Source organism: Monodelphis domestica, chromosome 8 (assembly GCF_027887165.1).
Source record: "Monodelphis domestica isolate mMonDom1 chromosome 8, mMonDom1.pri, whole genome shotgun sequence".
Lineage (NCBI taxonomy): Eukaryota > Metazoa > Chordata > Mammalia > Didelphimorphia > Didelphidae > Monodelphis > Monodelphis domestica.
Window position 1 is genome coordinate 186,644,508 of NC_077234.1, and position 25,923 is coordinate 186,670,430.

At 38.6% G+C, this 25,923-nt stretch overlaps 1 long non-coding RNA gene across 1 annotated transcript; it reads left to right on the top strand.

Annotated features, from left to right (window-relative positions):
* The first annotated feature begins 885 nt into the window (after nucleotides 1-885).
* On the top strand, nucleotides 886-25,195 carry LOC130455909 (uncharacterized). Its single transcript, XR_008914181.1, has 3 exons — nucleotides 886-1,105; nucleotides 15,670-15,840; nucleotides 22,451-25,195. It is a non-coding gene; the product is annotated as an uncharacterized LOC130455909 (long non-coding RNA).
* The last annotated feature ends 728 nt before the right edge of the window (nucleotides 25,196-25,923 follow it).

Below are 25,923 nucleotides of genomic sequence, written 5' to 3' on the forward strand. Positions count from 1 at the left end.
CTGGGAGGTTCCAAGTCAAATCTGGACTCAGACACTTTCTAACTATGTGACCCTAGGCAAGTCACTTACTCCCCAATTGCTTAGCACTTACTGCTCTTATGTCTGGGAATCAATACTTAATACTGATTATAAGCAAAAGGTAAGGGCTTAAAAAAAGAAAGACAGTGTCAGAGTCCATTCTAAGAATGGGGTTTAGCCTGCATTGGGGAACAGATTTGTAATGAAGCCAAAAACTTAAACTCCAGATGAAGAAGTCAGACACTAACCATAGGCTGCATATTATATCCCTAACAGCAGCCTTTGTCTGGTCTAGGACTGCCATTGGCCACGAGGGTGAATGAATTGGGCAAGAGATTGTTGAGATCCAAAATCACTCAAAAAGAATTTATCCTGACAATATAAACAGGAGAAACAGAGTGGAAGACTAGAGAGTCTTAGAGTGCCTTATCTGGGAGTACTTGGGCCAAGGATCAACTGACCTCTGGCTCCCTGCTCACTCCTGAAATCTAGTGAGTAGGTGTGATATCTCTAACCTGGGCATCAGCCTCAGGGGTCACCCATCTTCACACACATAAGGGGCAGGAAGAAGTTGGGCCCTTCCACATTAACCCACTGAATTTCTCTGCGGTCCACTAGACTGCCAGAGACAAAGCTGCTCTCTTCCATCTTAGAGAAACCAGGTCGCCTCTGCTCACTCAGGCAGGGTAGTTTAGTCTATGCTGAAGTGGTATAAGGGAGAATGGAAGAAAGCAGGACTTTTGCAAAAGATGCTAAAGGCCAGGGTTTACAAATGAGGGTCTGGTCATTCGCACAGAACTGAAAGAGCTGCTCCAGAGTCTGGGGAAGGAATAAAACCGAACACCTGAGACTGTTGGGATCCCTCGTTCCTGTCCTTCCAGGGGAGCAGAGAGGTGACTTCCTGTTGGCGGTACTATCTAAGCCTGAGGGAAGGTGATTTTCCCATTCCCTGAGAGCTGGAGCTTCCTGCTTTCCAGCTATCTGGAGATCCTGAGATCTGGTTCATCCCTGTCTCTACCTGTGTTCCTATAAGATTCCGGATCCCAAGAGTTTCTGACTACTATGAGAGAGAGCTGAAACCTTGTTGGTGAGAACAACCCAGCCATCTTGGCCTTTGGCGTAGAAGGGTGATCGCACCAGAGGTCTGGTGATGAACTCTTAACTTGTCTTCCAGTCATTTGGGGACCCCTTAGATCAGATTAGGTAGCTAGTGTTGGGGCTCGCAGACAGAGTAGAGAAGGGCAGCCTGAAGAAGTTGAAGATGGCTTCGCCCATATAAGGAGGGAGGAGTATCCAGATTTGTAGCTTAGGCACTCGTTTCCTGCCCCTCCTTCCTTCTTCTTTGATAATAATAAACCCAATTTAATGTTTTAACAAGCTGTCGACTGGTCAGATAGCTGCTTCTCAGGCCTGGTCTCTGAGGGACACACCAAACCATGAAACGTCCAGTCTACAAACCTTCTATCTATAATATCAAGCCATTTCAGTGGCCGACAGGCTTTGGGAATGAGGCTACCTGAGGACATCTCAGCAATGCCAGAGCAAGTTTAAAGCCCTCCAGGTGTCTTGCAGGAAGGCAAAGGCAGCAGGTCTGAACTCAAGGACAGCTGCCTAGGCCTGCCCATATTTTGAAAGCTCTCTTGGCTGCCAGAGAACCAGCCTGCTGTGAACTGGACAGTTCATGGAGCAAATGTGCTCTCAGGGCTTGGTTTTTTGTTCTGTTTTGTTTTGTTTTCTGATTTGGAGACTATAAAGAAGGAAGGGGCTGCATGACCTTAGGCAAGTCACTTAACCCCTTACTACCACTCTTCTGCCTTGGAATCAATATCATATTGATCCTAAAACAGAAGGTAAGGGTTTTAATTAAGAAACAAACAAAAAACCTAGGAAGGTGAAGGCATATGAGGACTGGAGGAGCCAGAGGCAGATGAAATAATAAAGAAAATGGAAGATGATAAGCTGAAGACTGGAGAAGTCTGTCTAGCACAGCTCAGTAAAGATAGAAGGGAGATGGAGGATAGGGCTTAGGTTTTTGTTTTTGGAGGGGATAGGATCAATGATTTCACCTGTGCAGGGAACTTCTAGTGAGGGAATTTCCTCCATCAGGGCAGATAAGTCCTTGCTCTGAGACTGTCTTAGAGGTTCCTGAGGCACTGAGAAGTGAAGAGATTCATCCAGGGCTTGCTAGATGAACAGGGGATAGAATACTGGATCTGGAGTCAGGAAAGCCTGAGTTCAAATCCTGATTCAGACATTTGCTAACTGTGTGACTCTGAGCAAGTCACTTAATCTCTATTTGTCTCAGTTTCCTCCAATGTAAAATGAAGAAAATAACAGTATTTACTTCCTATGGTTGTTATAAGGATGAAATTGTAAATTTTTTTTGCCCAATACCTGGCACATAATTGTTGTTGAGTCATTTTACAGACTTGTTTGACTCTGTGAGCCCTTTTGTGATTTTCTCAGCAGAGATACTGGAATAGTTTGCCATTTCCTTCTCCATCTCATTTTACAGATAAGGAAACTGAGGCAAACAGGGTTAAGTGACTTGCCCAGGGTCACACAGTTAGTGTATGAGAACAGATTTGAATTCAGGAAGATGAGACCTGGCATCCTATTCTCTGTGCCACCCAGCTGGCACATAGTAGGCTCTATGTAAATGTTTATTCTCTTTCTCTTCCCTTCCTTTCCCTAGGGTAGAATGGCCAATCTGTTTCAGAGGCAGGATTTCCCAACTTAGAAGTCAATTCTCCTCTATACCCAGCTATCTTTCAGCACTGTTTATACTGTGGATGGGACCACATATTATTTTATGTTCACACATGCATGTATATGCTAAATGCATGTAACTGTGTACATATAGGCATGGGTATGTGTAAATACATGCACACACATATAGCCACATGTATACAATATTTATTTCTCTATATTTCTGTTATTTCCCCCAATAGAATATAAATTCCTGGAGGGCAGGAACTATTTCATAGATTTGATTTTGTATCTTTAGTGCCTGGTACATAATAAGAACTTAACAAATTCTTGTTGAATGAATGAATGGATGGATGAACACCTACTCCCGGGGAAGAGTGTTACATGAAGGAAGTACTAAGAGAAGAGCTATGGATACAAAAAGATACAGTCCCTACCCTTGGCTAAACAACATACAGCTAGCCAGATGATACGGCTTTATGTTTTAGAAAGAGCACTTGACTTGGAAGTCAAGGAAGGAAGACAGGAGTTTGACTCTTGGCTGTGTCACTTAGTAATTATGTGATTCTGGTCACACCTTTTAATTTCCTTGAAACTCAATTTCCTCATCTGTAAAATGGGGATGATTGAATTAAATGACCTTTAGGGTTCCTTTTAGCTCTGTCTTATGATCCCTAGAAATGAGTTAATATGAAGTATTTGGTAAAACTTGAAGGAAAAATGGAAATTTTGACTATTTGACAGAAGAACATAACAATTGAAATTAGCCTATGCTCAGTGCCAGGTAAATCGTACAGAGAGACCCCCCAAAGCATGGCTGAGCTGGGAAAATCTCCCTGCCTTCTCTCCAGCAAATTCGGCATCTGAAGTGCAAATGGGCTTTCCTTGTGTGAACAAAGAAAAAATGTGAATGAGCAAAGCAGAGTAACTACCACTTAAAGGGACTAGCTAAGCCTCAGGTTAGTAGGGCCAGTCTATGAAGCTCTGAAGTGATTCTTTTTTTTTTTAACATTATTATATTTGGTCATTTCCAAACATTATTCATTGGAAACAAAGATCATTTTCTTTTCCTCCCCCCACCCCCATAGCTGACCCACGATTCCACTGGGTATCACATGTGTTCTTGATTCGAACCCATTTCCATGTTGTTGGTATTTGCATTAGAGTGTTCATTTAGAGTCTCTCCTCAGTCATATCCCCTCAACCCCTGTAGTCAAGTGATTCTGAAGTGACTCACAGCAGGTGTGAGCTAGAGGAATTCAGAAGGATGAAGGGTAATCGAGGAAGTCAATTTATAGCTATCCTGGCCCCAGAACCACTTCCTTCTACTGAGGAGACAACAGGAAGAAGGAAGGCAGGGAGGGAGGAAAAAAGGAAGGAAGGAAAGAAGGGAAAAAGAGGAAGAGAAAAAAGGAAGAGGAGAAGGTATTCTGGTAAGGAGAGAAGAAGGAAGAAAGAAAGGAATGAGGTGAAGAAGAGAGGTTGGGAGAAGAAAGGAGAGAAGGAAAGAAGGGAAGAAGGAAGGAAGAGAAGAAAGAAAACAGGAAGTAAAAGAAGAAGAAAGGAAGAAAAGAAGTAAATGTAAAATGAAGAACTAGATCTTGGAGGTTCCTTCCAGCTCTAGAGCTATGATCCTATGACGGTTTGGGTCCAAATGTTCTCTAATGTTCCTCCCAGCTTCAAATTCAGTTTTGAATGGGTTGATGCTGCTAGTATTATATAGTTAATGAAAAAAAATTAATGTCTAAACAAGTTGTGGCATATAATTGTGATGGAATACTACTGTGAGGAGTAGAAAATGTGAGGTGTTTTTATAAGAGGTTGGACTGGATTATTTAAGAATAGAGTCACCAGGAATTTAATTACAAAGAGATTTATTTTAACAATTTGTTTATAAAATATAGAAAGAGTGAAAGTAAGAAAAATCAGAGAGAGGATAGGGTAAGCTATCTAGGCTACACACAAAGTATTTTGCTTTGGCCCTGGCTCAACCCAGGCAGGGCTAGTTAGTTCTTAGCTGGAGGGGCCTCAGCCTTGAGCAGAGGACCTGGGGATATAGGGAGCCTCTCTCAAGAGGGTAGGTCTCTCCTGAGGCTAGTGTTAAGGTCCGGGATTTCATCCACCACCAAGGAAGACCGAGGACAATGTCAACAGACAAAGGATCCTTTATTATGGGACTGGGGCGCACCAGTGGGAATGTCTGTCATCAGAGTTCCGATTTCCCTCCTGAGGATTCAGTCTTAAATACTTTTCAGCATGAATAATCCCCCTCCCTTCCTTCTTCCAGTCCATTATCTGTTGCATGCCCTTGTTGGAAAGTTGTTTTTTGCACCTGGGGTCTTGGTGCTGAAGTTTATCAGGGCCTTGGACAGGTCCCAGCGCAAGGTCGGAAGTTTATCTGTCTGTAGTGAAGCCTTGGCCAGGTTTGAAGTTTATCTGTCTGTAGCGGGACCTTGGCATTTTTCCTGGCTGAATTTATCAAGGCAATTTTCAATTTATATCTCCCTCATTTCCAACTTCTTTTTCTCTTAGGGGGGCAGAGGGGATACCTACCCGTTCGCAGTTCTCAGTCCAGGAGGGCACTATAATGGCTAGGGGCTGGTACTGTTGTCGAAGGGCCAATACCTGAAGGGCATCCAACCAGCTTAAACTTCTAAGGTTAGGCGATTCCCTGCTCTGGCCTCCCTCATTTAGTTCCTTTTTCTAGGAGTCAGCCTTTTTCACTCACCACGTGTCAGTCCAAAGGAACACAGTCTGAGATCTCAAACTTGAGCTCCTCCAAGGATCAAGTGGAAGATGAAAGAACCAAGAGCTCCTCACAGGAAGTTCTTGGCATTTTTAAAGATCATTCCTTTTCATCACTTGATGTGTATCAATTATAGCTAAAGCTGGGCAGTCAGTCGATTCTGATTCATCATCCACTATCACACACATGGATCACAGACCTCCCCCACTCAAGTGTGAGTGAGGTGTATATGCTTTTTGGTGATTAAATCTAAAAATGGGCAGGGGAGAGTTAATTTAATCTTCAGACTACTGTACTGTAAGAAATAATGAGCAAGTTAATTTTGGAAAACTGTGGAAGGACCTACATGAAATTATAAAGAGTGAAATGAACAGAACCAAGAGAATACTGTATACAGGAAGAGAAATATTGTTTGAAGAATGACTGGTATATGTCTACCTCCAGAGGAAGAACTGATAAATAGGAATAAGTAAGATGTAGTTTGATATATACATATATCTTTTTGTCAAATGATGCCTTCTCTGATGGGAGTACTGAAGGGAGGGAGGGGAGTTAACTGGCTATTTTAAAGCAACAAAATAATTAAACATTTTAAAAACAGAGTTAGCATCTTCATTAGAAGATAAGGAGGGAGAGCTGTTGCGGTCTTGAAAAATCTTTTCCTTCTTTTTCTCTAGTATTCCAGAATCAACAGGGATCAGTTCTGATGTTTCTCCTTCAGATGAAGAGAATGAGGAAGTTTCTAGACACTACTTTGGATGACAGATATAACCATGTAGGGACTTTGGGTTCCTCAGTAGATAGGAAGATATGGGAGCAAAATCTTCCTGGAGAAGAATTTGGAAAGCTCCATTCGACATATATTATGGATTTGGTGACCCTACTTTCAGGGTCTGTTCTTGACTTTGCAGCCTTCAAGAGGCAGAGAAGCAGTAGCCCTGATGCAGCTAGTCCTCATAGACCTTCAAAGAGACCAGGCTAGCCTTCTGGGAGTAACCAGGCGTTCCATCCACTCAAAGACTTAAGTAGGCCACTTCACCTCTCTGCACCCCTGTCAGAGCCTTTTTTTTTTTTGCTGTGGGCACTGTTATAGATGCATGTCAACTGCCACTGGTATCACAAGCTCAGCTGCTGCAGTCTTCTTCCAAGTAGGGATTCCCATGGGTGGCAACCTGCATTTTGACACTGCTATTGCCTTAAAAGACAATCTTCTCAACTTCCTAGGGAGGGGAATGCTGAAGATCCTGAAGGGAGTGGTAGATGGGTACCAAGTCCTTGGCTTCCCTGTGAGAGGAATGATCCCTCAAACCTATGAGAAGAATGAGCCATCAGTCCCAAAATTGCCTTTCCTCTCACTTCCATTCCCAAGTTTCTTTGTTTCTGTCTTTTCCTTTGAGAGTTCTCACTATCCCTGAACTAGACTTTCCCTTCTAGTTCTTTTTTTTTACTTTTTTATTTTACATTATCCCTTCATAATAACAAAAATTTTAATAGCAATTATATAATTTTAAGTTCCAAAGAATCTCTTCTCTCTTCCTTGCTTTTTTCCTTCCTTCCTTCATCCTTTGTTCCTTCATTCCTTCCTAACCTCCTCTCTCTCCTTCCTTCCTATCTTCCCTCTCTCCTTCCCTCCCTTCACTTCCTTCCCATCTCACCTGGCTTTTTCATTTTATAAGCAAGAAAACTGAAGCCCAGAAAAGTTGTTTCATTCCAATCCATCCTCCCCTCAGCCATCAAAGTGATTTTTTAAATTATAGATATTTTATATTATCAGTTACATAGAGTAACACATTTCCATATAAGTTTTCTGAAGTTATATGATCCAAATTGTCTCCCTCCCTTCTCTACCCCCTTTGGAGCTGGCAAGTAATTATCATGTAAAACATATTTCTGCATTGATAATTTTGTAAGAGAATAATCATATAAAACCAAAAACCCAAGAAAACTAAAGTAAAAAATGCACATGCTTCAATATATATATATAGTGTCTCCAACAATTCTTTCTCTGGAGGTGGATAGCATTCTTTGTCATAAATCCCTCAGCTTTGTCCTACATCATTGCATTGCTGAGAGTAACTAAGTCTATCACAGTTGATCTGTACAATATTTTCCTGGTTCTGCTTATTTCATTCTGCATCAGTTCATATAGATCTTTCCAGTTCTTTCTGAAATCATCCTATTCATCATTCCTTACAACACAATAGCATTCCATCACCGTCTTATACCACAATTTGTTCAGCCATTCCCTAATTGATAGATATTCTTTTAATTTCTAATTCTATGCCACCACAAAAGAGCAGCTATAAATATTTTTGTATAAGTAGATCCTTTCCCATTTTCAAAATCTCTTTGGGATACAGACCTGGTGGTGGTATTACTGGATCAAAGGGTGTGCATTGTTTTAGAGTCCTTTGGGCATAGTTCCAAATTGCTCTCTAGATTAGTTGTATCAGTTCACAACTCCATCAACAATGTGTTAGTGTCCCAATTTTGCCACATCCCCTCTAACATTTATCACTTTCCTATACCTGTCATTTGGCAATCTGATAGGTGTGAAATGGTACCTCAAAGTAGTGTTAGTTTGTATTTCTCTAATTTAGAGGGACTTAGAACCTTTTTTAATATGATTATTGATAGCTTTGATTTCTTCATATGAAAACTGTTTATTCATCATATCTTTGACTATTGTCAATTGGGGAATGGCTCAAAGTGATTTTAAAGTCAGATCTGACCATATCACTGACTCTGTTCCCTTTAACTATAGGATCAAATAATTTTTTTTTTTTGTCAAAGCAAAAGCTCTTCACAACCTGGTCTCTTCTTACCATTCCTTGTCCTTTGTTTGTTTGTTTCTCTCTTTGTTTTCTTTCTCCCTTACCTTCCATCTTAGAATCAATGTTGTGTATAGGTTCTAAGGCAGAAGAGTGGTAGGGGTTAGGCAATGGGGATTGCCCAGGATCATACAAACTAGGAAGTGTCCAGCATCTTCTTACCTTTTCTATATTATACTTTGTTTTTCTCCAGATACTCTACAACTGGTTTATACTAGCTTACTTTCTATTCCTTATGTATGATATTCTATCTTTTATCTCTATACTTCTATACTGGCTGTCCCTATGATCTCTCTTTATTTTGTCTTGGTTTCCCTGGCTTCTTTCAAGACTACTTAAATTCTGTCTTTGTTGTTTATATATATATTGTTGTTGTTATTGTTGTTGCTTTTAAGGTCAGGCTTTTTAGTTTTGTCCGAATCTTTGCAATCTCATTTGAGGTTTTTTTGGTAAAAATACTGGTGTGGTTTGTCATTTCCTTCTCTAGCTCATTTTATAACAAAGGAAACTGAGGTTGATAGGGTTAAGTGACTTGCCCAAGGTCACACAGCTAGTAAGAGTCCAAGGCTAGATTTGAACTTAGGAATATGAGTGTTTCTGACTACAGGTCTGTCACTCTGTCCATTGTATCACCTAGTTGCCGTGTATTATATGTACCAATAGGGATATACATACCTGTTGTCTCCCTCATTAGAATATAAACTCCATGAGGGCAGAGACTACTTTTGCATCTCTTTTTTCCCCTAGTGGTGTACATATATATATGGTGTCTGGCATATAATAAAAGCTTGATAACTGCTTGCTGATTGATTGGTTAATCAAGGTTGTATAGTAGAAGATATAGGATTCAGTTCCAGGTCCTTGGTATATTTCTACTCTATTGTAGGTCAAGGTTGGTGGATGTATTGATCTGAATTCTGATGTCTTTCTTCTGGCATTGTTTTCCTTTCCTTTATTGTGATTATTTTGTTCCCTATTATCTTGGTTCTTCGTAGATTATTCTATTTCAGTGTATCCCGTTTATCTTAGCCATTTTTCAGCAGGGAACTCATTTATAGATTATTCCTACCACAAGTGCTGCTATAACTAATATTTTGTGCAGTGCAGGACTTTTTACTCTGTCTTTGACCTCTTTGGAGTAAATTTCCAGGCATGGTATTATAAGATTTAAATTAATATCCAACACTTCAAGAATTAAATTTTATTGAGTTTATTAATAATTACTTGAAGTAGAAGGAATAAAAAGGAAATAGAAGTAAAAAACCTAATTATCTAACAAAATTAAAACCACATGAACAAGTTCTCCTGCCTCTCACCTCCCCTCCATAGCATGCTATCACTGAAAGAGAAGCAAGAGGTGGGGCTTCACCAAATTTATATCCTCCCCATGTCAGCATGTAAGGTAAGAAGGAACATGGAATGCTGGGAATTGGAGTTCTAGGGTACAGAAATTAATTACACAGTATCACTGAGTCAAAGGGTATGGACAGTTTGGTTCCGTTTCTAGCAGAGTTTCAAATTGTCTTCCAGAGCAGTACCAATCCACAGCTCTACCAGCAGTGGAGTAGTATATGTGCCTTCCCATAACCCCTAATTAATTATTTTATAACATTTTATAGGTTGCTGGATATGAGGTGAAACATGAGAGTTATTTTCATTTGACACCATTTTTTTAAACCCTTCCCTTCCATCTTAGAATGAGTACTATGTATTGGTTACAAGGCAGAAGAGCAGCAAAAGCTAGACAATTGAGATTTAGTGACTTGCACAGAATTACACAACTAGGAAGTATCTGAGGCCAAATTTGAACCCAGGACCTCCCATCTCTAGATCTGAGTCCTATAGCTGTCCCTCCCAGACTTTTTCAAATTAAGAGCATCCACCAATGAAGGCAGACAACAAGGCTGCATGGCATCACTACTCTGCCAAGAGTCCTCAGCAAATACTGCCCATGACCCCAAAACATGACAGGGCATACACTATCAGTTCCTCTGCTGGGTGAAGACTAAGTCATTGGTTAATAAGATCTCTTGGCTTGAAGCTATAGAAGCCAGAAATAGACCAGGAAGCATGAAAAAGCATGATCTAGAGAGATTATCGGTGGAAGTAGATATGTCAGGTCCCCCAAGATCACTAACTAATATCTCAGCCAATGAGACCTTTAATCAGGGGGAGGTTTGGCATTGTGTTATGGTAACAAAAACAAGAAGATCTAGGCTTTAAGTTCTTAAGGACAGGGTGTTCTGCTCATATCTGGTGCTGAACAAATGTGTTGGTTGATTGCTAAGAATGAGAGAGCTAGACTTCTAGTCCTGAATGAGCCACGAACTATATAACTTGGGACTATCAAATAGAAACTTTTTAGGGCAAAAACTAAGAGGTCTTTATCTTTGTAGCACCAGTGCTTCAATGAAGAAATGATGACGATGATTTTAACAATAATTTTAATAATAGTGAGCATTTATATAGTCTACTATTGTGCCAAGTGCTTGACAGGTATAATCTCATTTGATCTATCTTCTCAATAACCCTGGTGCTAATATTATCCTCATTTTACAGATGATAAATTAGGAAGACCCAGGTTTGAATCCTACCTCAAATCCACACACTTATTAGCTGTGCGATTGGTTTCAGATATGTCCAACTCCTCATGACCCTGTTTGAGTTTTTTTTTTGTTTGTTTGTTTTGGCAAAGATAGTAGAGTGGTTTTCTATTTTCTTCTTCAGATCATTTTATAGATGAGGAAACTGAGGCAGATTTAAGTGACTTGCCCAGGGTCACACAGCTAGTAAGTTTCTAAGCTAGATTTGTACTTAGGTCTTCCTGACTACAAGCCTGGGGCTCAGGGAGGACAATATGAGGGCTTGCTGAATCCTTTCCAAGGTGACTTGTCCATCTTTGGTGTTTACCTTTCATCTACCTCTCAGAGGGTAGGAAGTCTGGAGCTATGAGGTAAGACTCTGCTGTCACTGCTCAGCCTCCTGCATTTCTGTTGCCAGAAAGGTCAACCTGAGCAGAGGAGGCTCATCAAGTTTTACCACTTTGGGCCATGAAGCACCAACAAGGCAGGTTTCAGGTTGGACTAGTGGGAGCTTAGAATGCAACCTGTATAATTGAAACTGTTACCCTAAAAAGAACTACATTTCCCAGGAGCCCACCAACTTCCTGTCATTATGTACTTCCTGTAGACAGGGGATATTAGGCGGAGAAGTGGAGGGTCCTGCCTCTTTACTTCCTGTCCCAAGCTTGGTGGTAGTAAGGTGGACATTTGAACTGGCTGATCAGCCATGGATGTGTGGTCTTCATTTTGTATCCTCTTTATTCCTTGATTTCTAATGATCATTAATAAACCTCCTAAAATATAATATTTTATTATTTGAGATTTAATTTAAATTTTTACAAACCTCTTTAAGTTTCCTCTTTTGGCTTTGTGACTATCAATTGGTCTTGTCAGAAATTATAGTAAAGCATCCATTTGGTACTGGTTGGTAACATGCAAGTAAAATGTGAGGAGATGCACATGAGTGGGGAATCACCCAAGCTGTGCCATCCTGGGTGTCCTGCCCCTTCCTCTCCATCTGTCACATTTCTTTCATTTAGAGGAAGCACACATGCTTGGACTCTGCACATGAGCTCAGCAATGCTTTTTCCACTGTCTTACTTCTAGCTGAGCCTTTGTCTTCTGGAAAAAAGAAACCGTGTCCATTTTTAAAAAGGTTTACTAGAAAAATCCTACACAGGTTCATAATAAATTATGACTTCTTTCAAGACCAACTAAAATGCCAACATCTACAAAAAACCTTTTCACATCCCACTTAATTCTAATGCCTTCCCTCTGTTGATTATTTCTAGTTTATTCTGCATATAACTTGAATATGAATATAATATTAAATATAGCTATTTGTAGGTTGTCTCTCCTATTAGAGTATGAGCTCCTTGAGAGCAAAGATTGTCTTTTGCCTTTCCTTTCATCTCCAGAGCTTAGCACAGTTCTTGGCACAGAGTAGGTAATCAATAAATATTTATTGACTGACTGAATGACTGTTTCAGTTAGAAAATTCTGTACCTGTGTTTTGGAAAAAAAATCTTGTTGAGTCATTTCAGTCATGTCCAATTCTTCATGATCCCATTTAGGATTTTCTTTGCAAAAATACTGGAGTGGTTTACCTTTTCCTTCCACAGCTCATTTTATAGATGAGGAAACTGAGGCAAACAGGGTAAAGTGACTTGCCTAGGATCATACAATTAATACATATTTGAGTCAAGATTTGAACTCAGGAGGATGGAGTCTTCCTGACTCCAGGCCTGGCTCTATCTACTGTATTATCTGGTTGCCAATTGCTCTATTTATGTCAATTTTGTCTTATGCAGATTTCTATCCCCCCCCCCCCCAACCCATACCCCATTGAATTTGGCTTTTACTGACAGCCAGATAAAATTTTCCCTTCCCGTATACTTACTTAATATATGATTTATATTGGAGAACCTTCTTTACCCCTACTCTTCTCCCAAGTGCATTCCATAGAATTAATTATTTCTTGAAGTGGGTAGTGTCAACATGGAATCTAGAAACTCTAATCTTGTAGTGTAGTAAGATCTGATGAACCCCAAGTTTTAGGACTAGCTTCTAAGTTGAAGACCCCAAAGTTTGTACTTGCTTCCTCTTCCTGTGGGAGTCCACCCTGGAGGGAATCCCAGGTTAATAGTTTCAGATTGAGTAGTGGACTCTCAAATGAATGACAATCCTAGTTGGGTAGGACTAAGTATATGCTAAGGACCTTATTTGTTTTGAGTAGTCGCCCCTATTGTATCAGACCCTTTCCCAAGAAGATCCACACCAGAGCAGGAACCGTCCTTTAGTATCCATTGGAAGCAGCCCCTTCTCTTACACCCTAGCCTCTAGCTATGATTCCTTTCCCAAGCTTGATTGTATTGGTCAGTGTGGTTTGAACACTCCCATTTCCTTTGTAGCTATAGTGATGTCAATCATCTTTCCCTGTCCCTGGATTTCCACCAAATGGTATATAGGTTCCCCAGATTCTTTTGTTCCTTGGAATTGTCCAATCTAGCTAGGTTGGCTTTCCCAGAGGTCAGTGTCCAGAGTGGCCAAAGTTCAATCCTCAGTCTCTGTGCAGTCATGTGGCCCACAGCTCTGTGTGGAGACCCTCTATTGTTTGAACCTCTTTCCCTTGATTAAAGAGTGATTTTTGGCTATTTAATAGTTCTGTGTTTTTCCCAGTCAACAGTAGAGATAGAACCACAAAATGTTAAAAATATTAGGAGCCTCAAGTAATTTCTCTGTATTACAAAAGCCCATTTGCACATGAGACTCCATATCAGTAGAGATTGGTAGGGGTGGCGTTGCTGAGAACTTGGAAGAAAAGAGATCCTAGGCTCCTGGCTTCTAGATTCAAGGGAAGGGAAACACAATTTCACATTCTCTTCAGTTCTTTGAAAAGAGAGAAAGACTGTGAAGAAGTCAACTTGTGAGGAGCCAGCACCTTGATTTTATCCTTAGAACCAACTTACTTCACTAGGGACCTCTCTCCTACATGATAGAGAAACCAGAACAACAATAAGGGAGAGGCCTGGTCCCACCTTCAGTCTGATGGGGCCATGATCTTGAGTAGAGAAGTGGGCAAAAGCCCTCTGTCCTACTGGCTGGACATTTCTTCTTGGTTTTCCCATCCACAGTGAGAACATATAGGTGAGAGAATCTTTTTGAGGGCAGAGACTTCCACTTTTGTCTTTGTATCCATCCAATGGTGCTTGGTCAGATAAGCATGGCTGACCTTAAAGAACTCTCAGTAGACCCATGCCAGTGACCAAAAGCAATTCGTGCTTTACTGCCCTGGAGACTGATGTCTAAGAAATAGTCTTGACCCAAGTTTCAGAATGCCACATTTCTCTCCGGAGTTATATGATAAACTATGACTGTACCATGAAAAATGACAAACAGGCTAATTTTGTAAAAATATGGAAGGACCTACGTGGAATTATGAAGAATGGAATGAACCGAACCAAGAGAAGACTGTATGCAGGAGCAGAATTATTGTTTGAAGAATGACTTGTGTATGTCTATCTCCAGAGGAAGAACTGATAAATAGAAATAAGATGTAATTTGAGTTATACATAAATCTGTTTGTCAAATGATGCCTTCTCTAAAGGGGACTGGGTATTTTAATATAACATACAGAAAAATAAAAAATATTACATGTTCAAAAGTACACTTGACATTTGTTAACGTGCTTGGGGGCACTGTAAAAGAAAGGTTTTGAAAGGTGGACTTTTTAGTGTTATTGGTTGATGCAGTTTTTTTTGTCCCATAACATGTTGGGCATTCTATACCTAGCCATTGTTGGTGCACGGATGATAACTATGTGAAAAAAACAGCTGAGGCAGAACCATGAAGGGCTGGACTTGGGACTGTTGCCATTAAAACTGTGAAAATATTACCCTATGGCCAAGGCACTCCTTTGACCTTTCCAAAATAAAACTGGGTGCTTCTGCCAAATGGGGGGAAAATGGAATGCTGGCTAAGGAAACATTTTTGTCCAGCTCTCCTTATCTGATCTTACCAGCAATGAGCTATATTCTATCATAACAAGTTATTTCCTCTGTTAAACAAGGGCAGGAGAGCGTGTTGATAAACATGGTATGCAGCCAGGTTCAGCAAAACCCTCTAATGCGAACTTTCCTTAGTGTTCCTGGGTTGATGACCATCTTCCTTTTTTTTGTTTGGCAAGGAGAGTGAGCAGGCAGCTTTCAGATCTTATCTCCAATGGTGTAAATATGATGCCTTATACCTGTAGGATATACAAACAGAATGAGTTTATGGAATAGGCAAACACAACTAATCTTCACCAGGAATAACATCTTGTGCTTCTATGTAACACCTTTCCTCCTCAGGGCATGTTGCTTATTCAGTTTTCTTCTAGGTCAGATAGAGAGAACTATTTTTTTTAAAGGGCTAATTGATTCTATTTTACAAGAAAGAACATAGCCCAGGCTTCTCTGGGCAGTTGTGGTAAGGTGAAGGTGCCCCTGAGGTGTGTCCAATTTGTCTAACATGGAATCTGCTGTTTCTCTGAGTAAGAGTAATCTCTTTTAGCTGGCTTCCTGCATCTTGTGTGACTAGGCTGACCACTCTCTCCCCCCACCCTTTTTTAACTATTCTCTTTTCTGCCACCCTTTTTCTGTTGCCCTCTTTTTTGGCGACTCTTATCTGCTCTGCCCAGCCTAGATGTCATGAACTGAACCAGTGAGAGGAGGGCTCTCCTTTCCCTGCTCCTTTTTAACCCTGGCTCCGAGAAATGACCCCGAGATGTTTGCTTCTGCTCTCTGTTGTTTGTTTTCTGCTGCAGGTGTTGGAGGTGATCCAGGAGGACCTGAGAGTTCCAGCCAAGATGACTGTGGATCCAGGGCTGCAAGGAGGATGGTGCAGCCCATCAGCCTGGCATAGGACTCGAGCCCCTGAGGTGGTCTGGACTTGGGACTGGGACCATGACCTATAAGAACCAAGGCGCCTATGAACCGTAATTCCCTTCCCCTTCTCAGACATGGAGGTGGTGTAGGTGGTGAGAAGGAAGGAGGGTTATTTCACCATGCATTGGAGGGAGATTCTTTTTTGAGAATTTTATTCATTTGTTGGTTGTAACTATTTTTATTTTTATTTTTTTAAACATTATTTTATTTGGTCATTTCCAAATATTATTCATTGGAAACAAAAATCATTTTCTTTTCCTCCCCCCTCCCCTCCCACCACCTCTCCCATAGCCGACGCACGATTCCACTGGGTATCACATGTGTTCTTGACTCGAACCCATTTCTGTGTTGTTAGTATTTGCATTAGAGTGTTCATTTAGAGTCTCTCCTCAGTCATATCCCCTCAACCCCTGTAGTCAAGCAGTTGTTTTTCTTTGGTGTTTTTACTCCCACAGTTTATCCTCTGCTTGTGGATAGTGGTTTTTAGATCCCTGCAGATTGTTCAGGGACATTGCATTGACACTAATGGAGAAGTCCATCACCTTCAATTGTACCACAATGTATCAGTCTCTGTGTACAATGTTTTCCTGGTTCTGCTCCTCTCGCTCTGCATCACTTGGTAGTAACTATTTTTAAAAAAAGATCCTGTGTTATGATGATAATAATTATTATAGCACTAATAATAACAAAAGAGTCTTAGAGGTCACAGTCCAAGTCACTCATTTTTACAGATGAGAAACCTGATGTTCAGAAAGATTATCACTAGCCTAAGGAAATCAAAATGCTAAGCAGGAGAACCAGAATTCAAATTCTAGTCTTTTGACTTTAAAATTCACTGCTTAATTCTCAACCTTTCCCCCATGTGTGTACTAGTTCTTTTTGGTGTGCATGGTGTTGTTTTGTTTGGGTGGGTAACATGGTGACATTGGAAAAGCAGCAACAAATCTCTGAATTTAGAGACAAAAGTCCTGAGCTTAAGGCCCAGTTCTCTTACTTTTTAGCTGTGTGTCTTCAGATAAGTTAAAATAACCTCTTTGGATGTCAGTTTGCTAGCCTATAAAATGAAGAATTGGACATAATGACCTTCCAGACTTTTCCAAGCTCTGAAACTATGAATTTATATGGATTTTTAAATTACAACAGGAGTATTTTATTTTTCACATCATCTAGTTTTGACCCTCATCCTATTTTCTCCCTCCTTTCCTTCCTTCCTTCCTTCCTTCCTTCCTTCCTTCCTTCCTTCCTTCCTTCCTTCCTTCCTTCCTTCCTTCCTTCCTTCCTTCCTTCCTTCCTTCCTTCCTTCCTTCCTTCCTTCCTTCCTTCCTTCCTTCCTTCCTTCCTTCCTTCCTTCCTTCCTTCCTTCCTTCCTTCCTTCCTTCCTTCCTTCCTTCCTTCCTTCCTTCCTTCCTTCCTTCCTTCCTTCCTTCCTTCCTTCCTTCCTTCCTTCCTTCCTTCCTTCCTTCCTTCCTTCCTTCCCTTGTTCTCTCACTCTCTTTCAGGAAATGGCAGATCTATGCTGTATTTTTCCCAAGAAAACTCTAAATAAGTTCTTAAAGTGTCAGAAAGGAGTGGAAATGACTGAACAACAACAATAACAAACCCTGGAAAAGTCATTGTCCTTTGCTGTGTCTCAATTTGCATATTTGTTAAAATGAGATAATTGTACTAGATGATCACTAAGATTCAGTTCAGTGCTAAACTTCTGGTCTTGAGTATTCAATAAGTTTCCATTATAGAGAGTGACTTAGGTGAGCAATTGAAATAGACCATATCTCTGACCTTGAAGCTTTTAAAATTTCTTTTTAAATTATTTTTTTACCAATTACATGTAATAAATTTCCACATAATTTTCCCTAACTTACATGATTGAATTTATTCCCTTCCTCCTCTTCTCTGCCCTCTCTCTGTTCTGTTAGGTGATTCAATCTGGGTTATACATGTGTTATTTTGCAGAACATATTTCCATTTTGTTCATTTTTGTGAGTGAATAAAATTATAAAGCCAAAACCCAAAACATAAACCCAAATAAGTGAAAAACAGTATGCTTTTGAGATATTCTTTTTCTTGAGGTGGATAGCATTCTTTGTCATAAGTCTTTCTGAATTGTCCTAGATCATTGCATTTGCTGGTAGTAGCCAAGCCTATCACAGTTGGTCATTCCACAATATTGCTGTCACTGTGTACAGTGTTCTCCTGGTTCTGCTTATTTCACTCTGCATTAGTTCATATAGGTCTTTCCAACTCTTTCTAAAGTCATCCTATTCATCTTTACAGCATAGTAGTATTCCATCACCATCATATACCACAATTTGTTCAGCCATTGTCCTTTAATTTCCAATTATTTGCCAAGAGCAGCTATAATATTTTTTGTAGAAGTAGGTCCTTTCCCAATTTTAAAAATCTCTTTTAGATACAGACCTAGTAATGGTGTTACTGGATGAAAGTATGCATTATTTTAGAGCTCTTTGGGCATAGTTTTAAATTGCCCTCTGGCTGACGAATCTGATAGGTGTGAGGTGGTTTCTCAGCATTGTTTTAATTTGTATTTTTCTAATCAAGAGATTTAGAACATTTTTTCATATGATTATTGATAGGTTTGATATTTTCATCTGAAAATTGCTTATTCAAATCCTTTGACCATTTGTCAGTTGGAGGATAACTTATATTCTTATAAATTTGATTGAGTTATTTATATAATTTTTTTCACTGTTTGTTGTTACCCTTCTAATCTTGGTTGCATTGGTTTTGTTTGTGAAAAAACAGACTGATATCATGGGAACTTGCCCTCCAGATGACCCCCTAATGGATCCCTTATCCCAAGAACTAAGATTGACATATCCTTATTTATGTAGTACCATAAGGATATGTTATCTCAGAACTTCAGGTTTCACTGACCTGACCTAGGTCACCATGACCCTATGTTAAAGAGAAACATCTGGGTAGCAGAGACTAAGATTGATGTGTTTTCCCTTTTGGCTCTGGGGTTTCAGGACAACCCCCATCCCTATCCTCTCTATATAAGCCAGGTCTAGGAAAGGCTCGGGGTCTTCCACTTCTCCTGGAGGCCCAAGCTATAGCTTGAATAAAGTACCTCTTGTGTATTGCTTTTCCATGTGTTTCTCTTCCTTGGAATCTGAAACAAAACCAGACCGAACATTTGTACAAACCCTTTCAAAATTATTCATTTGACATCTTGTAATTTTCTCTCTCTTGTTTCATCCTAAATTCTTCCCTTCTCCAAAGATCTGACAAGTCAAGTATTCTATGTTCCCCTAATTTACTTATACTATCACCCTTTATGTCTAAATCATATATCCATTTTAACTTTTTCTTGGGATAGGATGTGAGTTATTGATCTATACCTATTTTTTTGCCTCTTGATCTATACCTGTTTTCAGTTATTGCAGATTGCTGCGGTTGTTTACCCCTAATCTATTCTATTGATCCACCATTCTTTTTCTTAGCCAGTATCAGACTGTTTTGATGATCACTGCTTTATAGTACAGTTTAAGATCTGGCACTGCTAGACCATCATCCTACACATATTTTTTTCCATTAGTTTCCTTGATGGTCTTGATCTTTTGATCTTCCAGATGAATTTCATTATTTTTTCTTGTACTGGAAAATAGTTTTTTGATTTGTATGGCACTGAACAAGTAAATTAATTTAGGTAATATTGTCATTTTTTTATTATATTAGCTTGGCCTACCCATGAGCAATTAATGTTTTTCCAGTTGTTTAGATCTAATTTTGTGTGAAAAGCATTTTGTAATCGTGTTCATATAATTACTGTGTTTGTCTTGGCAAATAGATTCCCAAATATTTTATATTGTCAAGAGTGATTTAAAATGAAATTTCTTTTTCTAACTCTTGCTGCTGAACTTTGTTAGAAATATATAGAAATGCTGATGATTTATGTGGATTTATTTTGTATCCTACAACTTTTAATAAAGTTATTTCAACTAGTTTTGAGGGCAGCTAAGTGACTCATTGAATTGAGAGCCAGGCCTTGAAATAGGAGGTTCTTGGTTAATATCTGGCTTTAGAAACTTCCTAGCTATGTGACCCTGGGCAAGTTATTTCAACTAGTCCTTTAATTGATTCTCTAGTATTATCTAAGTATACCATTATATCCACAAAAAATGATAGTTTAGTTTCTTCAATGTAGTGCCTACTTTAACTCCTTTAATTTCTTCTCTTTTGCTAAAGCTAATATTTCTAGTACAATATTAAATGATGGTGACAATGGGCATCCTTGCTTCACTCCTGATCTTATTGGGAAGGTTTCTAACTTATCCCCATTACAAATGATACTTGCTGATGGCTTTAGATAGATACTGCTTATTTTAAGGCAAGGTCATTTTATTTCTATGCTTTTTAGTGTTTTTAATAGGTATGATTGTTATATTTTGCCAAAGGCTTTTCTGCATCTATTGAGATAATCATGTGATGTCTGTTAGTTTGGTTATTGATATGGCCAATTATGCTGATGGTTTTCCTAATATTAAACCAGTCCTGTGTTCCTGGTATAAACCCTACCTGTCTATAGTGAATAATCCTTTAATATATTTCTGTCGTCTCTTTGCTAGGATTTTATCATTCATTAAGGAAATTGGTCTGTCATTGTCTTTTCTCTGTTTTTGGCCTTCCTGGATTAGGTATCAACAGTTTTTTGTGTCATAAAAAGAGTTTAGTAGACCTTTTTTGCTTATTTTGCCAAGTAGTTTATATTGTATTGGGATTAATTGCTCTTTAAATGTTTTATGGAATTCGCTTGTGAATCTACCCAGCCCTGGAGATTTTTTCCTGGGGAGTTCATTCATGGCTTCTTTAACTTCTTTTTCTGAGATAGGATTATTTAAGTATTCTATTTCTTCTTTTGTTAATCTGGACAATTTATATTTTTGTAAATATTCATCCAACTTACCTAGATTGCCAGATTTATTGTCTTATAATTGGGCAAAATAGCTCCTAATGATTGCTTTAATTTCTTCTTCATTGGAGGTAAATTCACCCTTTTCATTTTTGATACTGGTCATTTGATTCTCTTCTTTCCTTTTTTAAATCAAATTAACTAGTATTCTAATTTGTTCATTTTTTCAGAGAACCAATTCCTAGTCCTTTTTGTTAGTTCAATAGTTTTTTTCTTTCAATTTTATTAAACTCTCCTTTGATTTTTAGTATTTCCAATTTAATCTTTAAATGGGGATTTACAATTTTTCTTTTTCTAGTTTTTTTTAGTTACATACCCAATTCATTAATCTACTTTTCCTCTATTTTGTTGATATAAACATTCAGGGATATAAATTTCCCCCTGAGTACTGCTTTGGTTGAGTCCTATAAATTTTGATATGTTGTCTTTTCATTGTTATTCTCTTTCATGAAAGCATAATTGTTTCTAAGATTTGTTCTCTGACCCACCACTTTTGAAGAATTAGTTTTTTTTAGTTTCCAATTCATTTTAATATGCCTTTCCATGAATCTTTATTGATTATAATTTTTATTGAATTATGATCTGAAAAGGTTGTATTTATTATTTCTGCTTTTCTGCATTTTGTTGTGAAGTTTTTATGCCCTTGTATATGATCAGTTTTTGTATGTGTACCAGGTACTGCTGAAAAGAATCCTCATTCAATTTTCTTCAGATTTCTATTAAATGTAACTTTTCTAAAATTTTATTCATTTCTTTTACTTACTTCTTGTTTATTTTTTTAGTTAGATTTATCTAGTTCTTATAAGAGAAGGTTGAGGTCTCTCACTAGTCTGGTTTTATTATTTCCTCCTTAAGCTCCTTTAATTTCTCCTTTAAAAATTTGGAGGCTATACCATTTGCTGCATATATTTTAGGTACTGATATTACTTCATTATCTATACTACCTTTTATCAAGATGTAATTACCTTCCTTATCTCTTTTAATCAGATCTAATTTTGCTTTAGCTTTGACTGAGATCATGATTTCTACTCCTGCTTTTTTTTTTTCATCTCAATTGAAGCCCAATACACACTGCTTTAACCTCTTACCGTTACTCTATGGGTGTATATCTGCCTCAAATGTATTTCTTGTAAAAAAATATGGTAGGATTCTGTTTTTTACTTGACTCCACTATCTGCTATCACCCTTTTATGAGTGAGTTCATCCCATTTACATTTACAGTTATGATTACTATCTGTGTATTCCCTTCCATCTCATTTTCCCCTTTTAATCCTGCCCTTTCTCCTTTACTCTGTACCTCCACACAAGTGTTTTGCTTTAAATCATTCTCCCTGTTGCCCTGCCTTTATATTACACCTTTCCCACCACCACCCTTCTTATTAGCCTCCTACTTCTCAGGAGGGTTTTTTAACAACCTCCTCCAATTCTTCCTTTCTTATATTACTCCCCTCCACACCACCCCATTTCTTACTGCTCCCCTTTTACTTCTCTATAGGGTAAGATAGGATTCTATACCCTAAAGGGTCTGGCTTTTATTCCCTCACTGAGCCAATTCCAATGAAAGTAAGGTTTAAGTATTGTGCATCAGTACACTCCATCCTCCCCTCATACTCCCCTCCACTGGAATAGTATTTTTTTCCTGCACCTCTTTATGTGATATAATTTACTCAATTTTACCTGTATCTTCCTATTACTCTCAGTGCATTATTCTTTTTCCTCTGTGGTAGAGACTTGAAGAGAGAGAGGTTTTTCAGGACAAGCCAAGATGCAAGAAACAAGGCTAGAGACCTGACCTGCTTATCAATCAAGAAGAAGGTTCCAAATGGAATGTTCCCAGGGGAGGCAGGCCACAGGAGGAGAAGAAGAAGCAGGATCTAAAACTTCTGACTCTGTCTCTGGCCCTGGCAGTTGAGCCTGAGTAAAGGGGAAGAAGCTAAGAACTACCTCTCTATGTATAACATATTATGTATAATATAATAATGATAAGATAAAAACTATGATAATGATAAAAATTTTAAAAGTTACAAATATCATATTTTTATGTAGGAACAATTTGACCTTGTTGAGTTCCTTAATTTTTTTCTTTCTTATTTACCTTTTTATGCTTCTCTTTAATTTTGTGTTTGGACATCAGATTTTCTGTTTGTGTCTGGTTTTACTTTAGGAATGCTTGGATTTTCCCCTGAAAGAATATAATTTTGATGGGTAGGTGATTCTTGGTTGTAAACCCAGTTCCCTTACCTTCTAGAATATCATATTCCAAGTCTTCTGATCCTTGAATATAGAAGCTGCCAGATACTGTGAAATCCTGACAGGGGTCCTATGATATTGGAATTGTTTCTTTCTGGCTGGTTGTAGTATTTTCACTTTGACCTGGAGCAATTAAACTTGGCTATAAATATTCCTGGGAGTTGTTATTTGGAGATTTATTGTAGGAGTTGATCTGTGGATTTATTCAATTTCTATTTTTTATTTTACCCACTTGTTCAAGAATATCAGGACAAGGAGCAGCTGGGTAGCTCAGTGGATTAACTCTCAGTAGACAGTTAGGCCTAGAGATGGGAGGTCCTAGGTTCAAATCTGACCTCAGACACTTCCCAGATGTGTGATCCTGGGCAAGTCACTTAACCCCCCATTGCTAGCTTTTATCACTCTTCTGCTGTGGAGTCAACTCCAAGATGGAAGGTAAGGGTTTTTATTTAAAAAAAAAAAGAATATCAGCATAAGTTTCTTTGATAATTTCTTGTAATATGATATCTAACCATTTTTTTTATCATGATTTTCAGGTAGTCAGATAATTCTTAGATGGTCTCTCCTGGATCTTTTTTCCAGGTCAGTTGTTTTTTCAATGAGGTATTTCAATTTTCTAAAATTTTTTCATTCTTTTGATTTTGTTATATTGTTTCTTGATGTTTCATGAAGTCATTAGCTTCTAGGTGCCCAATTCTAATTTTTAAATAACAATTTTCTTCCATGATCTTTTGATTATCTTTTTTCCATTTAGTGCATTCTACTTATTAGAATAGAGAAATAAGAAGGTACAGTTGTAAAAGATAGGGTTTGAAAATCAAGTATCTCATAGTTGGAAATCAAAGAAAAGGGTTCCAAAAAGCAATGGCAGGACAAAATAAAATGGGGATTTGAAGCTTGGAGCTGAGAGCTGGCTCTTGTGTTCTTTGGAACTTGGAGGGATAACTTCCCGTTGGAGTTAACTGACTTCCCTGAGAGGTGTGAAGATTGGATTTGGCTCTCCCCTGATTGTAACAATGAAGAAAAGTCACTTAGCCTCTCATCCAAAGAACAAGTGTATCCCCTCCTTAATTCATCCTTCTATGAGACAGTTGAGCATAATGGAAAGAGAAAATAATGTTGAATCAGAGGACCTGGGTTTGAATATTGTTTCTACTAATTACTAAATGAGGTAGGGGAAAGAAATGAGGGTCAAAGAGATTGTGACTTACTTGCCCAAGATCATAAACTTAATAGAAGCCCTGAGTGTTCCAGTCAACACCTATGTTGAGAAGGAAAGACAGGAGAGGAAAAGGCAGGGCTAGCATTCAGTGGTCATCTCTCACTCAGATTGATTCTTTGGATTTGAAACAAATTCTCAGTTGCTGCCACTTGAGGCTTACCTCTGCTTGTAGAATTTTCTGGATCTTTTTTTATATAGGACATCCCCTGGCTTTGGATCTGTACTCATGTGACTTTCTGGTCAGCCATCTAGTCTACTGACCTTTGTAAATTCCTACATTTGAGTTGCTTTTCAGTTTACACATTTAAAACATTTTTCCTGGACACAATAGGACCATAACTTCCCATTTTGGGACACTGTCCTATTTATGCAACTAACAACACATAATTTTTCTTCTATGTTTATTAATATTATGCTTGCAGTTCACTAATGTCCCTGGTTTCTGCTAACACACTTATCTAACCACACCCTGCCCTTTTTGCACTTGTGTAATTGATTTTTTGAATCCCTATAAGACTTTATATTTATCTTTATTAAATTTCATTTGATAAGATTTGGTAACTCCCAGTTCTCAGATTTTTTGGTCTCAGGACCCCTTCTTCTACAGCAGGATGAACATGGAAATATTTATTCCAATATAGCACATGTGTAATTTATATTATCTGCCATTTTGGGGAGGAGGAGGTGAGGGAGGGAGAGGACATGGGTCACAAAATGTCAGAAAAGTGATTATTAAAAATTGTATCTACATGTAATCTGGAAAAGAAAAATATAATAAAAATTAAAACAAAAAAACACACAAATGAGACTATTAGAACTGGAGAAGACCTTTGAGATCATCTATTCTAAACCTCTCACTTTATATCTGAGGGAACTAAAACAAAGAATGGAATCACTTGCCAAAAGTCACATAGCTAGGAAGTGATCCAACCAGTATTCCAATCTAGGTTTCATCCCAGAAGACCAGAATTAATTAAAAAAAGTTTATTGATGCCATATATTTCTTGATTTACTGCCATTATTTAATTTTCCTTTATAATGAAGAAAAATAGTTTAATGAAATTGATCAGCAAAATGATCACATCTGACATTGTATGCAAAATTTCATGCCTGCATTCTCAACCTCTACCTTGTTCATCCTTCATTTTATAGAGGACCAATGACATCATGGGGTGCTATTGACTTGTAAGTGTATTGGATCTAACTGAGGCAGATTTGTGCAAAGTGTCAGTCTCTCTCTTTCAGAGTCATTCAAGTCCAGTGGCAGGACAAAAGTTAGGATGATGAATGATGGTCTAGAAGGTAGTGGACAACCGCGGGGTCTTCCATGTGTGACCAAGGTCTAAACATTCCATAGTACCTGCTTCAGCCACCTTTTTGGCTGCAGAAATAAATTATTCTCATCTTCCCATTTTACTACTGGAAGTCTTCAAATACTTTGGATAGACATTCCCCAAGTTACTGATAGATTTGAGACCTTCTGGTTACCCTCAACCTATTTTTCGAGGTAATGTAAATGCTACACCTTCTTACAATTACTGGAGGTGAGAGTTAGATGAAAAGTGGATGCCAGAATTGGAAGGTCAGACCTTAAAAGGATTTGGTAACCCCTCATACTAGAGATGCTAGTTCACTTGGGGGCATGGTGAATAGAATGCTGGGCCTAGAGCCCAGAAGATCCGAGTTCAAATCCAGCCTCAGACACTTACTAGCTGTGTGATCCCAGGC